We start from the raw sequence: 14855 nt of genomic DNA on the forward strand, positions 1-14855 counted from the left end.
TTTGGAGGAGCAACTGATGCCCTTTGCACTTTGGGTAGCAAGTGTCTGAGGTGTCTCTGGGCCCTGCGCCAGGTGGGGGCGGGGGCGGGGGCAGGGTGGGAGGAGGAGGAGGAGGAGGCGGGAAGGGCTGTGGCCTGCAGTCGTGTTCCCCGGGGTGGCACAGCATGTGGCTTCTTCCACGGGCTGCTTGGCCTGGGCTCCCTGCACCTGGGCCTTTGGAGGACTGGCCCTGTGCTTGCCAACACTTCCTGCAGGGACCCAGAGCTGGGAGGTTGCATCTCTCAGCCCTGGGTCGGGCAGAGCCCCAGCGGGCCCTGCCCACAACCTCTCTCAGCACGGGTCCCCCAGAAGGCTCCTTTGGGACCAGGATTCTCTTGCGGGTGACTCTTTAAGGTCTGGCCCCTGGATGGAGGGGCACCAGGAGTAGAGGAGCAGGAAGGGGAAGGGGGTGGCCATGCGAGGGGACACTTTCAGGCCAAGTCCCAGCTTCAGTCTGATCCTCCTGGGAACCCCGGGGTGGACATCACACCTCCTGGTTGCCCTGCTCTGAGACAAGGAGCCGGGCTTCGCATTCCCACAGCAGCCAGTCGTGGGCTGAGGACACCTGGGGCGTTGGGAACTCCCTGGCTTCTCCTTGGATTAACATCTGGAGCTGCTTGGGAATTGTGCCGCCACACACACCCGAGTGCAGGTGTCTTCTGCACAGACCGCGGGCCTGGCTCTTCTGAATGCCGCTAGCTCGCGACCCACCCACGGGTGAACTTGGTCAGGGTACTTTCTGTCAGGGGCAGACTCTGATCCGGGCGGGCTACCGGTGTCTCTGTTTGCTCCTTTCTTTCTTCCATTTCGGGAAAGGCTTCCTTACTGGGTGTGGAAATCTCCTATGCCTTTCCTCGCCTATTCTGTCAGCTTTCAAATTCTCTTTCAGTTGCCACCCTCACAGATGGATTAGGAAACTCTTTCCGGTGCACTCATTAGTGAAATGACCTCAATGACGCTGGAATCCAATATCTAGTCGCCGATTTTTAGCGAGTCCACACGCCAGGGTGGTTGGGGTCCAATGCAGCCCCGGCCAGGCCCAGGCCCCTTGGACTGGGCCACAGGAGGACACAGAGGAGGGTCCCGGCCCCCACGGTAGCGTTGCCGGCAGTTCTCCAAGGGCTTGGGGGTTTTCCAGAGGGAGGAGATGGAGGGGACTGATTTCTTCAGCGCCCCACAAACCACGCCACCCCACCCCACCCAAGGGACACATCCCGAGAGAGAGACGCCCCATACACTCGCTCCCCTCCCCCGTGCGCTGTGCCCCAGCCCTGGCCCGGGGGAATAGGCGGCCGCCCGGCCACAGGGTGGGGGGCGCAACTGAAAGGGGTTGTGGGGGAGGGCGGCCCCTGGCTGGGGTCAAAGGGCGAGCGCCCCGCCCGCCCGTGCGCAGTCAGCGCGCTGGGGGTGGGGGGCGGGGAGGTGAAGGAGGCCAGGCGAGGAGAGGAGGGGGGCTGGAAGGTCTCCACCTTGGCGGGTCCAGCCGTGGAGGCGCATCTTGTGTGAGTGTGAGTGAGTGAGTGAGTGTGAGTGTGTGTGTATAGAGAGACAGCCCCCAACCCCGGCCCGCCGCTCCCTGCCCGCCCCGCCTGTCACCCCCGTCCCTCGGAGCCCGCCGGACCCGGCCGGCGAACTCAACAGGCCCGGCCCGGCACGGGTCAGCGCCGGCGCGGGGCCTGGGGCGGGAGGAGGCGGCGGGGAAGCGCAGAGAGGCTCGGCTTCCTGAGCGGGGCAGGGGCGCCCTCCGCCGTCCACGGCCACACCACCCTGAACGCGCCCGATCTCGTCTGATCTCGGAAGCTAAGCAGGGTCGGGCCTGGTTAGAACTTGGATGGGAGACCGCCCGGGAATACCGGGTGCCGTAGGCTTCTTCTTTTTTTATTTTTTTTTTTTTGCCTCTGGTTCTGTCGCGTTTCTGGGAGTGCGGGGGCGGCCCGGGGTGGGGGTGACCCCCACCCTCAGCGCCCGCCGCGGTGCCTGGCGCCCCAGCCCGCACTGTGGGGCCTCCTCTTGTCCCGAGCCGCCACACCGCCGCCACGCGGCAGCATGCGTGGCTTCTGGACTGTCAGGTCTCAGACCAAAGGTCTGCTCTGTGGGAACCGACACGCTGGAGGAAACCTTGAGAGTCTGAGAGGGGAGGGAGTTCCCGAAGAAGGCCAGGATGTCATTTTGAGGGAGTATGTGACCAGAACTCCTCCCGTTGCTTTTGGGGTTCTATGGGCTACACGTAGGAATCTTTGGTGGTGGCACCTGATGTTGGGGGATCCGGAGTCACACCCCGACCTGCTCCACAGGCCTCCTTTTACTTTTCTCTTCGGATTCATTATTTATTTATTTATTTATTTATTTATTTTTTGAGACAGAGTCTCGGTTTGTTGCCCAGGCTAGAGTGAGTGCCGTGGCGTCAGCCTAGCTCACAGCAACTTCAAACTCCTGGGCTCGAGTGATCCTTCTGCCTCAGCCTCCCGGGTAGCTGGGACTACAGGCATGCGCCACCATGCCCAGCTAAATTTTTATATATATATCAGTTGGCCAATTCATTTCTTTCTATTGATAGTAGAGACGGGGTCTCGCTCTTGCTCAGGCTGGTTTTGAACACCTGACCTTGAGCAATCCGCCCGCCTCGGCCTCCCAAGAGCTAGGATTACAGGCGTGAGCCACAGCGCCCGGCCGGATTCATTATTTTTAAAAAGTGTCTCTTATCTCTATTATTGCATTTTCTTTTCTCTCTCTTTTCAAGCAGATGATGGGAGTCCAAGTATTAAGGTGACATGTGTTGCCCGTGCCCCCCTCCCCCCCCCCCCGTGTTCTTATTCATTTACCTCTCATGTTGTTCCAGCGTATTGTGGGGGTACCAATGTTAAGGTCGGGTGCGTTGCCCTCTCCCAGCCTCCCCCCTCGGGTCAGAGCTTCAAGTGCGCCCATCCCCCAGTCGGTGCGCACCCACCCCATTCCTAATGGATGTGTATGCCCATCCCCTCCCCCCACCCGCCCGACACCCACCCGATGAAGGTGATTCCTCTGTGTCCACTTAGGTGTCCATCGGTTCGTACCCATTTGCTGGTGAGCGCGAGCACGTGGTGCTCGTGTGTCCATTCTTGGAATGCTTGGCTTACTGGAACGGGTTCCAGCTCTGGCCAGGAGAACCACGAGAGGTGCCCCCTCACCGCTGCTCCTCACAGCCGAATAGCACTCCGTGGTGTCCACGCGCCACATTTCATTTACGCACTCGTGGGTCGATGGGCACTCGGGTCGCTTCCAGGTCTTTGCGATTGTGACTTGTGTCCTGACTCTAACCCTAACCCTTACCCAGCCCGTCTCCTCCACGGCCCCTGCCTGACTGACTCCATCCCGCCCGGCCTGTCACCTGTCACCGTCCTCTACCCCTGCCTGACACGCTCCTCCCTGCCCGGGCCGTCACCATCCTCGGCCCCTGCCTGACGGGGCTCCTCCGTCGCCTGGGCCTTCCAAGGGCTTGGTGTGGACGCTGGTTCCAGGACGCCCTCCCAGGAACCCGGTAGCAGGGCGGCCGCGGCGTCTCGCACAACCCAACCGTCCGCCGGCCGGCCGCCTGTCCCTAAGTGGCCTGCGGGGGACGTGCTCCCGCTGTGCCGTGGGGGCCCAGCCTGGTGCCTTCTCTGAGGCCCCGTGGCTGCCGCTCCCCGCAAGGGGAGAGCCGCGGAGGTGGGGACCGCCTCCTCATGGGGACGTACACCCAGCTCTCCAGGTCGGATTCCGGGGCTCTCTGTGCTGCCAGAAGGCCCAGCTGGCCTGCGGGTCCTTAGAGTGGCAAAAACATCCGAAAACTGAGATTGAGGGTCCGGTGGGTGTCTGCACTTTTCTGCTGGGCGCCCCAGGGAGGCCTGGGGGCTGGCTGGACAACGCGATCTGCTGGGCTGGGTGGGGGGGTTTGGAGGAGCAACTGATGCCCTTTGCACTTTGGGTAGCAAGTGTCTGAGGTGTCTCTGGGCCCTGCGCCAGGTGGGGGCGGGGGCGGGGGCGGGGTGGGAGGAGGAGGAGGAGGAGGCGGGAAGGGCTGTGGCCTGCAGTCGTGTTCCCCGGGGTGGCACAGCATGTGGCTTCTTCCACGGGCTGCTTGGCCTGGGCTCCCTGCACCTGGGCCTTTGGAGGACTGGCCCTGTGCTTGCCAACACTTCCTGCAGGGACCCAGAGCTGGGAGGTTGCATCTCTCAGCCCTGGGTCGGGCAGAGCCCCAGCGGGCCCTGCCCACAACCTCTCTCAGCACGGGTCCCCCAGAAGGCTCCTTTGGGACCAGGATTCTCTTGCGGGTGACTCTTTAAGGTCTGGCCCCTGGATGGAGGGGCACCAGGAGTAGAGGAGCAGGAAGGGGAAGGGGGTGGCCATGCGAGGGGACACTTTCAGGCCAAGTCCCAGCTTCAGTCTGATCCTCCTGGGAACCCCGGTGTGGACATCACACCTCCTGGTTGCCCTGCTCTGAGACAAGGAGCCGGGCTTCGCATTCCCACAGCAGCCAGTCGTGGGCTGAGGACACCTGGGGCGTTGGGAACTCCCTGGCTTCTCCTTGGATTAACATCTGGAGCTGCTTGGGAATTGTGCCGCCACACACACCCGAGTGCAGGTGTCTTCTGCACAGACCGCGGGCCTGGCTCTTCTGAATGCCGCTAGCTCGCGACCCACCCACGGGTGAACCTGGTCAGGGTACTTTCTGTCAGGGGCAGACTCTGATCCGGGCGGGCTACCGGTGTCTCTGTTTGCTCCTTTCTTTCTTCCATTTCGGGAAAGGCTTCCTTACTGGGTGTGGAAATCTCCTATGCCTTTCCTCGCCTATTCTGTCAGCTTTCAAATTCTCTTTCAGTTGCCACCCTCACAGATGGATTAGGAAACTCTTTCCGGTGCACTCATTAGTGAAATGACCTCAATGACGCTGGAATCCAATATCTAGTCGCCGATTTTTAGCGAGTCCACACGCCAGGGTGGTTGGGGTCCAATGCAGCCCCGGCCAGGCCCAGGCCCCTTGGACTGGGCCACAGGAGGACACAGAGGAGGGTCCCGGCCCCCACGGTAGCGTTGCCGGCAGTTCTCCAAGGGCTTGGGGGTTTTCCAGAGGGAGGAGATGGAGGGGACTGATTTCTTCAGCGCCCCACAAACCACGCCACCCCACCCCACCCAAGGGACACATCCCGAGAGAGAGACGCCCCATACACTCGCTCCCCTCCCCCGTGCGCTGTGCCCCAGCCCTGGCCCGGGGGAATAGGCGGCCGCCCGGCCACAGGGTGGGGGGCGCAACTGAAAGGGGTTGTGGGGGAGGGCGGCCCCTGGCTGGGGTCAAAGGGCGAGCGCCCCGCCCGCCCGTGCGCAGTCAGCGCGCTGGGGGTGGGGGGCGGGGAGGTGAAGGAGGCCAGGCGAGGAGAGGAGGGGGGCTGGAAGGTCTCCACCTTGGCGGGTCCAGCCGTGGAGGCGCATCTTGTGTGAGTGTGAGTGAGTGAGTGAGTGTGAGTGTGTGTGTATAGAGAGACAGCCCCCAACCCCGGCCCGCCGCTCCCTGCCCGCCCCGCCTGTCACCCCCGTCCCTCGGAGCCCGCCGGACCCGGCCGGCGAACTCAACAGGCCCGGCCCGGCGCGGGTCAGCGCCGGCGCGGGGCCTGGGGCGGGAGGAGGCGGCGGGGAAGCGCAGAGAGGCTCGGCTTCCTGAGCGGGGCAGGGGCGCCCTCCGCCGTCCACGGCCACACCACCCTGAACGCGCCCGATCTCGTCTGATCTCGGAAGCTAAGCAGGGTCGGGCCTGGTTAGAACTTGGATGGGAGACCGCCCGGGAATACCGGGTGCCGTAGGCTTCTTCTTTTTTTATTTTTTTTTTTTTGCCTCTGGTTCTGTCGCGTTTCTGGGAGTGCGGGGGCGGCCCGGGGTGGGGGTGACCCCCACCCTCAGCGCCCGCCGCGGTGCCTGGCGCCCCAGCCCGCACTGTGGGGCCTCCTCTTGTCCCGAGCCGCCACACCGCCGCCACGCGGCAGCATGCGTGGCTTCTGGACTGTCAGGTCTCAGACCAAAGGTCTGCTCTGTGGGAACCGACACGCTGGAGGAAACCTTGAGAGTCTGAGAGGGGAGGGAGTTCCCGAAGAAGGCCAGGATGTCATTTTGAGGGAGTATGTGACCAGAACTCCTCCCGTTGCTTTTGGGGTTCTATGGGCTACACGTAGGAATCTTTGGTGGTGGCACCTGATGTTGGGGGATCCGGAGTCACACCCCGACCTGCTCCACAGGCCTCCTTTTACTTTTCTCTTCGGATTCATTATTTATTTATTTATTTATTTATTTATTTTTTGAGACAGAGTCTCGGTTTGTTGCCCAGGCTAGAGTGAGTGCCGTGGCGTCAGCCTAGCTCACAGCAACTTCAAACTCCTGGGCTCGAGTGATCCTTCTGCCTCAGCCTCCCGGGTAGCTGGGACTACAGGCATGCGCCACCATGCCCAGCTAAATTTTTATATATATATCAGTTGGCCAATTCATTTCTTTCTATTGATAGTAGAGACGGGGTCTCGCTCTTGCTCAGGCTGGTTTTGAACACCTGACCTTGAGCAATCCGCCCGCCTCGGCCTCCCAAGAGCTAGGATTACAGGCGTGAGCCACAGCGCCCGGCCGGATTCATTATTTTTAAAAAGTGTCTCTTATCTCTATTATTGCATTTTCTTTTCTCTCTCTTTTCAAGCAGATGATGGGAGTCCAAGTATTAAGGTGACATGTGTTGCCCGTGCCCCCCTCTCCCCCCCCCCGTGTTCTTATTCATTTACCTCTCATGTTGTTCCAGCGTATTGTGGGGGTACCAATGTTAAGGTCGGGTGCGTTGCCCTCTCCCAGCCTCCCCCCTCGGGTCAGAGCTTCAAGTGCGCCCATCCCCCTGTCGGTGCGCACCCACCCCATTCCTAATGGATGTGTATGCCCATCCCCTCCCCCCACCCGCCCGACACCCACCCGATGAAGGTGATTCCTCTGTGTCCACTTAGGTGTCCATCGGTTCGTACCCATTTGCTGGTGAGCGCGAGCACGTGGTGCTCGTGTGTCCATTCTTGGAATGCTTGGCTTACTGGAACGGGTTCCAGCTCTGGCCAGGAGAACCACGAGAGGTGCCCCCTCACCGCTGCTCCTCACAGCCGAATAGCACTCCGTGGTGTCCACGCGCCACATTTCATTTACGCACTCGTGGGTCGATGGGCACTCGGGTCGCTTCCAGGTCTTTGCGATTGTGACTTGTGTCCTGACTCTAACCCTAACCCTTACCCAGCCCGTCTCCTCCACGGCCCCTGCCTGACTGACTCCATCCCGCCCGGCCTGTCACCTGTCACCGTCCTCTACCCCTGCCTGACACGCTCCTCCCTGCCCGGGCCGTCACCATCCTCGGCCCCTGCCTGACGGGGCTCCTCCGTCGCCTGGGCCTTCCAAGGGCTTGGTGTGGACGCTGGTTCCAGGACGCCCTCCCAGGAACCCGGTAGCAGGGCGGCCGCGGCGTCTCGCACAACCCAACCGTCCGCCGGCCGGCCGCCTGTCCCTAAGTGGCCTGCGGGGGACGTGCTCCCGCTGTGCCGTGGGGGCCCAGCCTGGTGCCTTCTCTGAGGCCCCGTGGCTGCCGCTCCCCGCAAGGGGAGAGCCGCGGAGGTGGGGACCGCCTCCTCATGGGGACGTACACCCAGCTCTCCAGGTCGGATTCCGGGGCTCTCTGTGCTGCCAGAAGGCCCAGCTGGCCTGCGGGTCCTTAGAGTGGCAAAAACATCCGAAAACTGAGATTGAGGGTCCGGTGGGTGTCTGCACTTTTCTGCTGGGCGCCCCAGGGAGGCCTGGGGGCTGGCTGGACAACGCGATCTGCTGGGCTGGGTGGGGGGGTTTGGAGGAGCAACTGATGCCCTTTGCACTTTGGGTAGCAAGTGTCTGAGGTGTCTCTGGGCCCTGCGCCAGGTGGGGGCGGGGGCGGGGGCGGGGTGGGAGGAGGAGGAGGAGGAGGCGGGAAGGGCTGTGGCCTGCAGTCGTGTTCCCCGGGGTGGCACAGCATGTGGCTTCTTCCACGGGCTGCTTGGCCTGGGCTCCCTGCACCTGGGCCTTTGGAGGACTGGCCCTGTGCTTGCCAACACTTCCTGCAGGGACCCAGAGCTGGGAGGTTGCATCTCTCAGCCCTGGGTCGGGCAGAGCCCCAGCGGGCCCTGCCCACAACCTCTCTCAGCACGGGTCCCCCAGAAGGCTCCTTTGGGACCAGGATTCTCTTGCGGGTGACTCTTTAAGGTCTGGCCCCTGGATGGAGGGGCACCAGGAGTAGAGGAGCAGGAAGGGGAAGGGGGTGGCCATGCGAGGGGACACTTTCAGGCCAAGTCCCAGCTTCAGTCTGATCCTCCTGGGAACCCCGGTGTGGACATCACACCTCCTGGTTGCCCTGCTCTGAGACAAGGAGCCGGGCTTCGCATTCCCACAGCAGCCAGTCGTGGGCTGAGGACACCTGGGGCGTTGGGAACTCCCTGGCTTCTCCTTGGATTAACATCTGGAGCTGCTTGGGAATTGTGCCGCCACACACACCCGAGTGCAGGTGTCTTCTGCACAGACCGCGGGCCTGGCTCTTCTGAATGCCGCTAGCTCGCGACCCACCCACGGGTGAACCTGGTCAGGGTACTTTCTGTCAGGGGCAGACTCTGATCCGGGCGGGCTACCGGTGTCTCTGTTTGCTCCTTTCTTTCTTCCATTTCGGGAAAGGCTTCCTTACTGGGTGTGGAAATCTCCTATGCCTTTCCTCGCCTATTCTGTCAGCTTTCAAATTCTCTTTCAGTTGCCACCCTCACAGATGGATTAGGAAACTCTTTCCGGTGCACTCATTAGTGAAATGACCTCAATGACGCTGGAATCCAATATCTAGTCGCCGATTTTTAGCGAGTCCACACGCCAGGGTGGTTGGGGTCCAATGCAGCCCCGGCCAGGCCCAGGCCCCTTGGACTGGGCCACAGGAGGACACAGAGGAGGGTCCCGGCCCCCACGGTAGCGTTGCCGGCAGTTCTCCAAGGGCTTGGGGGTTTTCCAGAGGGAGGAGATGGAGGGGACTGATTTCTTCAGCGCCCCACAAACCACGCCACCCCACCCCACCCAAGGGACACATCCCGAGAGAGAGACGCCCCATACACTCGCTCCCCTCCCCCGTGCGCTGTGCCCCAGCCCTGGCCCGGGGGAATAGGCGGCCGCCCGGCCACAGGGTGGGGGGCGCAACTGAAAGGGGTTGTGGGGGAGGGCGGCCCCTGGCTGGGGTCAAAGGGCGAGCGCCCCGCCCGCCCGTGCGCAGTCAGCGCGCTGGGGGTGGGGGGCGGGGAGGTGAAGGAGGCCAGGCGAGGAGAGGAGGGGGGCTGGAAGGTCTCCACCTTGGCGGGTCCAGCCGTGGAGGCGCATCTTGTGTGAGTGTGAGTGAGTGAGTGAGTGTGAGTGTGTGTGTATAGAGAGACAGCCCCCAACCCCGGCCCGCCGCTCCCTGCCCGCCCCGCCTGTCACCCCCGTCCCTCGGAGCCCGCCGGACCCGGCCGGCGAACTCAACAGGCCCGGCCCGGCGCGGGTCAGCGCCGGCGCGGGGCCTGGGGCGGGAGGAGGCGGCGGGGAAGCGCAGAGAGGCTCGGCTTCCTGAGCGGGGCAGGGGCGCCCTCCGCCGTCCACGGCCACACCACCCTGAACGCGCCCGATCTCGTCTGATCTCGGAAGCTAAGCAGGGTCGGGCCTGGTTAGAACTTGGATGGGAGACCGCCCGGGAATACCGGGTGCCGTAGGCTTCTTCTTTTTTTATTTTTTTTTTTTTGCCTCTGGTTCTGTCGCGTTTCTGGGAGTGCGGGGGCGGCCCGGGGTGGGGGTGACCCCCACCCTCAGCGCCCGCCGCGGTGCCTGGCGCCCCAGCCCGCACTGTGGGGCCTCCTCTTGTCCCGAGCCGCCACACCGCCGCCACGCGGCAGCATGCGTGGCTTCTGGACTGTCAGGTCTCAGACCAAAGGTCTGCTCTGTGGGAACCGACACGCTGGAGGAAACCTTGAGAGTCTGAGAGGGGAGGGAGTTCCCGAAGAAGGCCAGGATGTCATTTTGAGGGAGTATGTGACCAGAACTCCTCCCGTTGCTTTTGGGGTTCTATGGGCTACACGTAGGAATCTTTGGTGGTGGCACCTGATGTTGGGGGATCCGGAGTCACACCCCGACCTGCTCCACAGGCCTCCTTTTACTTTTCTCTTCGGATTCATTATTTATTTATTTATTTATTTATTTATTTTTTGAGACAGAGTCTCGGTTTGTTGCCCAGGCTAGAGTGAGTGCCGTGGCGTCAGCCTAGCTCACAGCAACTTCAAACTCCTGGGCTCGAGTGATCCTTCTGCCTCAGCCTCCCGGGTAGCTGGGACTACAGGCATGCGCCACCATGCCCAGCTAAATTTTTATATATATATCAGTTGGCCAATTCATTTCTTTCTATTGATAGTAGAGACGGGGTCTCGCTCTTGCTCAGGCTGGTTTTGAACACCTGACCTTGAGCAATCCGCCCGCCTCGGCCTCCCAAGAGCTAGGATTACAGGCGTGAGCCACAGCGCCCGGCCGGATTCATTATTTTTAAAAAGTGTCTCTTATCTCTATTATTGCATTTTCTTTTCTCTCTCTTTTCAAGCAGATGATGGGAGTCCAAGTATTAAGGTGACATGTGTTGCCCGTGCCCCCCTCTCCCCCCCCCCGTGTTCTTATTCATTTACCTCTCATGTTGTTCCAGCGTATTGTGGGGGTACCAATGTTAAGGTCGGGTGCGTTGCCCTCTCCCAGCCTCCCCCCTCGGGTCAGAGCTTCAAGTGCGCCCATCCCCCTGTCGGTGCGCACCCACCCCATTCCTAATGGATGTGTATGCCCATCCCCTCCCCCCACCCGCCCGACACCCACCCGATGAAGGTGATTCCTCTGTGTCCACTTAGGTGTCCATCGGTTCGTACCCATTTGCTGGTGAGCGCGAGCACGTGGTGCTCGTGTGTCCATTCTTGGAATGCTTGGCTTACTGGAACGGGTTCCAGCTCTGGCCAGGAGAACCACGAGAGGTGCCCCCTCACCGCTGCTCCTCACAGCCGAATAGCACTCCGTGGTGTCCACGCGCCACATTTCATTTACGCACTCGTGGGTCGATGGGCACTCGGGTCGCTTCCAGGTCTTTGCGATTGTGACTTGTGTCCTGACTCTAACCCTAACCCTTACCCAGCCCGTCTCCTCCACGGCCCCTGCCTGACTGACTCCATCCCGCCCGGCCTGTCACCTGTCACCGTCCTCTACCCCTGCCTGACACGCTCCTCCCTGCCCGGGCCGTCACCATCCTCGGCCCCTGCCTGACGGGGCTCCTCCGTCGCCTGGGCCTTCCAAGGGCTTGGTGTGGACGCTGGTTCCAGGACGCCCTCCCAGGAACCCGGTAGCAGGGCGGCCGCGGCGTCTCGCACAACCCAACCGTCCGCCGGCCGGCCGCCTGTCCCTAAGTGGCCTGCGGGGGACGTGCTCCCGCTGTGCCGTGGGGGCCCAGCCTGGTGCCTTCTCTGAGGCCCCGTGGCTGCCGCTCCCCGCAAGGGGAGAGCCGCGGAGGTGGGGACCGCCTCCTCATGGGGACGTACACCCAGCTCTCCAGGTCGGATTCCGGGGCTCTCTGTGCTGCCAGAAGGCCCAGCTGGCCTGCGGGTCCTTAGAGTGGCAAAAACATCCGAAAACTGAGATTGAGGGTCCGGTGGGTGTCTGCACTTTTCTGCTGGGCGCCCCAGGGAGGCCTGGGGGCTGGCTGGACAACGCGGTCTGCTGGGCTGGGTGGGGGGGTTTGGAGGAGCAACTGATGCCCTTTGCACTTTGGGTAGCAAGTGTCTGAGGTGTCTCTGGGCCCTGCGCCAGGTGGGGGCGGGGGCGGGGGCGGGGTGGGAGGAGGAGGAGGAGGAGGCGGGAAGGGCTGTGGCCTGCAGTCGTGTTCCCCGGGGTGGCACAGCATGTGGCTTCTTCCACGGGCTGCTTGGCCTGGGCTCCCTGCACCTGGGCCTTTGGAGGACTGGCCCTGTGCTTGCCAACACTTCCTGCAGGGACCCAGAGCTGGGAGGTTGCATCTCTCAGCCCTGGGTCGGGCAGAGCCCCAGCGGGCCCTGCCCACAACCTCTCTCAGCACGGGTCCCCCAGAAGGCTCCTTTGGGACCAGGATTCTCTTGCGGGTGACTCTTTAAGGTCTGGCCCCTGGATGGAGGGGCACCAGGAGTAGAGGAGCAGGAAGGGGAAGGGGGTGGCCATGCGAGGGGACACTTTCAGGCCAAGTCCCAGCTTCAGTCTGATCCTCCTGGGAACCCCGGTGTGGACATCACACCTCCTGGTTGCCCTGCTCTGAGACAAGGAGCCGGGCTTCGCATTCCCACAGCAGCCAGTCGTGGGCTGAGGACACCTGGGGCGTTGGGAACTCCCTGGCTTCTCCTTGGATTAACATCTGGAGCTGCTTGGGAATTGTGCCGCCACACACACCCGAGTGCAGGTGTCTTCTGCACAGACCGCGGGCCTGGCTCTTCTGAATGCCGCTAGCTCGCGACCCACCCACGGGTGAACCTGGTCAGGGTACTTTCTGTCAGGGGCAGACTCTGATCCGGGCGGGCTACCGGTGTCTCTGTTTGCTCCTTTCTTTCTTCCATTTCGGGAAAGGCTTCCTTACTGGGTGTGGAAATCTCCTATGCCTTTCCTCGCCTATTCTGTCAGCTTTCAAATTCTCTTTCAGTTGCCACCCTCACAGATGGATTAGGAAACTCTTTCCGGTGCACTCATTAGTGAAATGACCTCAATGACGCTGGAATCCAATATCTAGTCGCCGATTTTTAGCGAGTCCACACGCCAGGGTGGTTGGGGTCCAATGCAGCCCCGGCCAGGCCCAGGCCCCTTGGACTGGGCCACAGGAGGACACAGAGGAGGGTCCCGGCCCCCACGGTAGCGTTGCCGGCAGTTCTCCAAGGGCTTGGGGGTTTTCCAGAGGGAGGAGATGGAGGGGACTGATTTCTTCAGCGCCCCACAAACCACGCCACCCCACCCCACCCAAGGGACACATCCCGAGAGAGAGACGCCCCATACACTCGCTCCCCTCCCCCGTGCGCTGTGCCCCAGCCCTGGCCCGGGGGAATAGGCGGCCGCCCGGCCACAGGGTGGGGGGCGCAACTGAAAGGGGTTGTGGGGGAGGGCGGCCCCTGGCTGGGGTCAAAGGGCGAGCGCCCCGCCCGCCCGTGCGCAGTCAGCGCGCTGGGGGTGGGGGGCGGGGAGGTGAAGGAGGCCAGGCGAGGAGAGGAGGGGGGCTGGAAGGTCTCCACCTTGGCGGGTCCAGCCGTGGAGGCGCATCTTGTGTGAGTGTGAGTGAGTGAGTGAGTGTGAGTGTGTGTGTATAGAGAGACAGCCCCCAACCCCGGCCCGCCGCTCCCTGCCCGCCCCGCCTGTCACCCCCGTCCCTCGGAGCCCGCCGGACCCGGCCGGCGAACTCAACAGGCCCGGCCCGGCGCGGGTCAGCGCCGGCGCGGGGCCTGGGGCGGGAGGAGGCGGCGGGGAAGCGCAGAGAGGCTCGGCTTCCTGAGCGGGGCAGGGGCGCCCTCCGCCGTCCACGGCCACACCACCCTGAACGCGCCCGATCTCGTCTGATCTCGGAAGCTAAGCAGGGTCGGGCCTGGTTAGAACTTGGATGGGAGACCGCCCGGGAATACCGGGTGCCGTAGGCTTCTTCTTTTTTTATTTTTTTTTTTTTGCCTCTGGTTCTGTCGCGTTTCTGGGAGTGCGGGGGCGGCCCGGGGTGGGGGTGACCCCCACCCTCAGCGCCCGCCGCGGTGCCTGGCGCCCCAGCCCGCACTGTGGGGCCTCCTCTTGTCCCGAGCCGCCACACCGCCGCCACGCGGCAGCATGCGTGGCTTCTGGACTGTCAGGTCTCAGACCAAAGGTCTGCTCTGTGGGAACCGACACGCTGGAGGAAACCTTGAGAGTCTGAGAGGGGAGGGAGTTCCCGAAGAAGGCCAGGATGTCATTTTGAGGGAGTATGTGACCAGAACTCCTCCCGTTGCTTTTGGGGTTCTATGGGCTACACGTAGGAATCTTTGGTGGTGGCACCTGATGTTGGGGGATCCGGAGTCACACCCCGACCTGCTCCACAGGCCTCCTTTTACTTTTCTCTTCGGATTCATTATTTATTTATTTATTTATTTATTTATTTTTTGAGACAGAGTCTCGGTTTGTTGCCCAGGCTAGAGTGAGTGCCGTGGCGTCAGCCTAGCTCACAGCAACTTCAAACTCCTGGGCTCGAGTGATCCTTCTGCCTCAGCCTCCCGGGTAGCTGGGACTACAGGCATGCGCCACCATGCCCAGCTAAATTTTTATATATATATCAGTTGGCCAATTCATTTCTTTCTATTGATAGTAGAGACGGGGTCTCGCTCTTGCTCAGGCTGGTTTTGAACACCTGACCTTGAGCAATCCGCCCGCCTCGGCCTCCCAAGAGCTAGGATTACAGGCGTGAGCCACAGCGCCCGGCCGGATTCATTATTTTTAAAAAGTGTCTCTTATCTCTATTATTGCATTTTCTTTTCTCTCTCTTTTCAAGCAGATGATGGGAGTCCAAGTATTAAGGTGACATGTGTTGCCCGTGCCCCCCTCTCCCCCCCCCCGTGTTCTTATTCATTTACCTCTCATGTTGTTCCAGCGTATTGTGGGGGTACCAATGTTAAGGTCGGGTGCGTTGCCCTCTCCCAGCCTCCCCCCTCGGGTCAGAGCTTCAAGTGCGCCCATCCCCCAGTCGGTGCGCACCCACCCCATTCCTAATGGATGTGTATGCC

At 62.1% G+C, this 14855-nt stretch overlaps 4 non-coding genes across 4 annotated transcripts; all 4 read left to right on the forward strand.

Moving 5' to 3' along the window:
* The first annotated feature begins 1788 nt into the window (after positions 1-1788).
* Positions 1789-1907, forward strand: LOC142873947 (5S ribosomal RNA). Its single transcript, XR_012921919.1, has one exon. It is a non-coding gene; the product is annotated as a 5S ribosomal RNA (ribosomal RNA).
* Positions 1908-5736: 3829 nt separating this feature from the next.
* LOC142873958 (5S ribosomal RNA) lies at positions 5737-5855 on the forward strand. The gene has a single exon (XR_012921928.1). It is a non-coding gene; the product is annotated as a 5S ribosomal RNA (ribosomal RNA).
* A 3829-nt stretch (positions 5856-9684) lies between these two features.
* Positions 9685-9803, forward strand: LOC142873969 (5S ribosomal RNA). The gene has a single exon (XR_012921929.1). It is a non-coding gene; the product is annotated as a 5S ribosomal RNA (ribosomal RNA).
* A 3829-nt stretch (positions 9804-13632) lies between these two features.
* LOC142873980 (5S ribosomal RNA) lies at positions 13633-13751 on the forward strand. Its single transcript, XR_012921930.1, has one exon. It is a non-coding gene; the product is annotated as a 5S ribosomal RNA (ribosomal RNA).
* The last annotated feature ends 1104 nt before the right edge of the window (positions 13752-14855 follow it).

The sequence above is a fragment of the Microcebus murinus genome, chromosome 11 (genome assembly GCF_040939455.1).
Source record: "Microcebus murinus isolate Inina chromosome 11, M.murinus_Inina_mat1.0, whole genome shotgun sequence".
NCBI lineage: Eukaryota > Metazoa > Chordata > Mammalia > Primates > Cheirogaleidae > Microcebus > Microcebus murinus.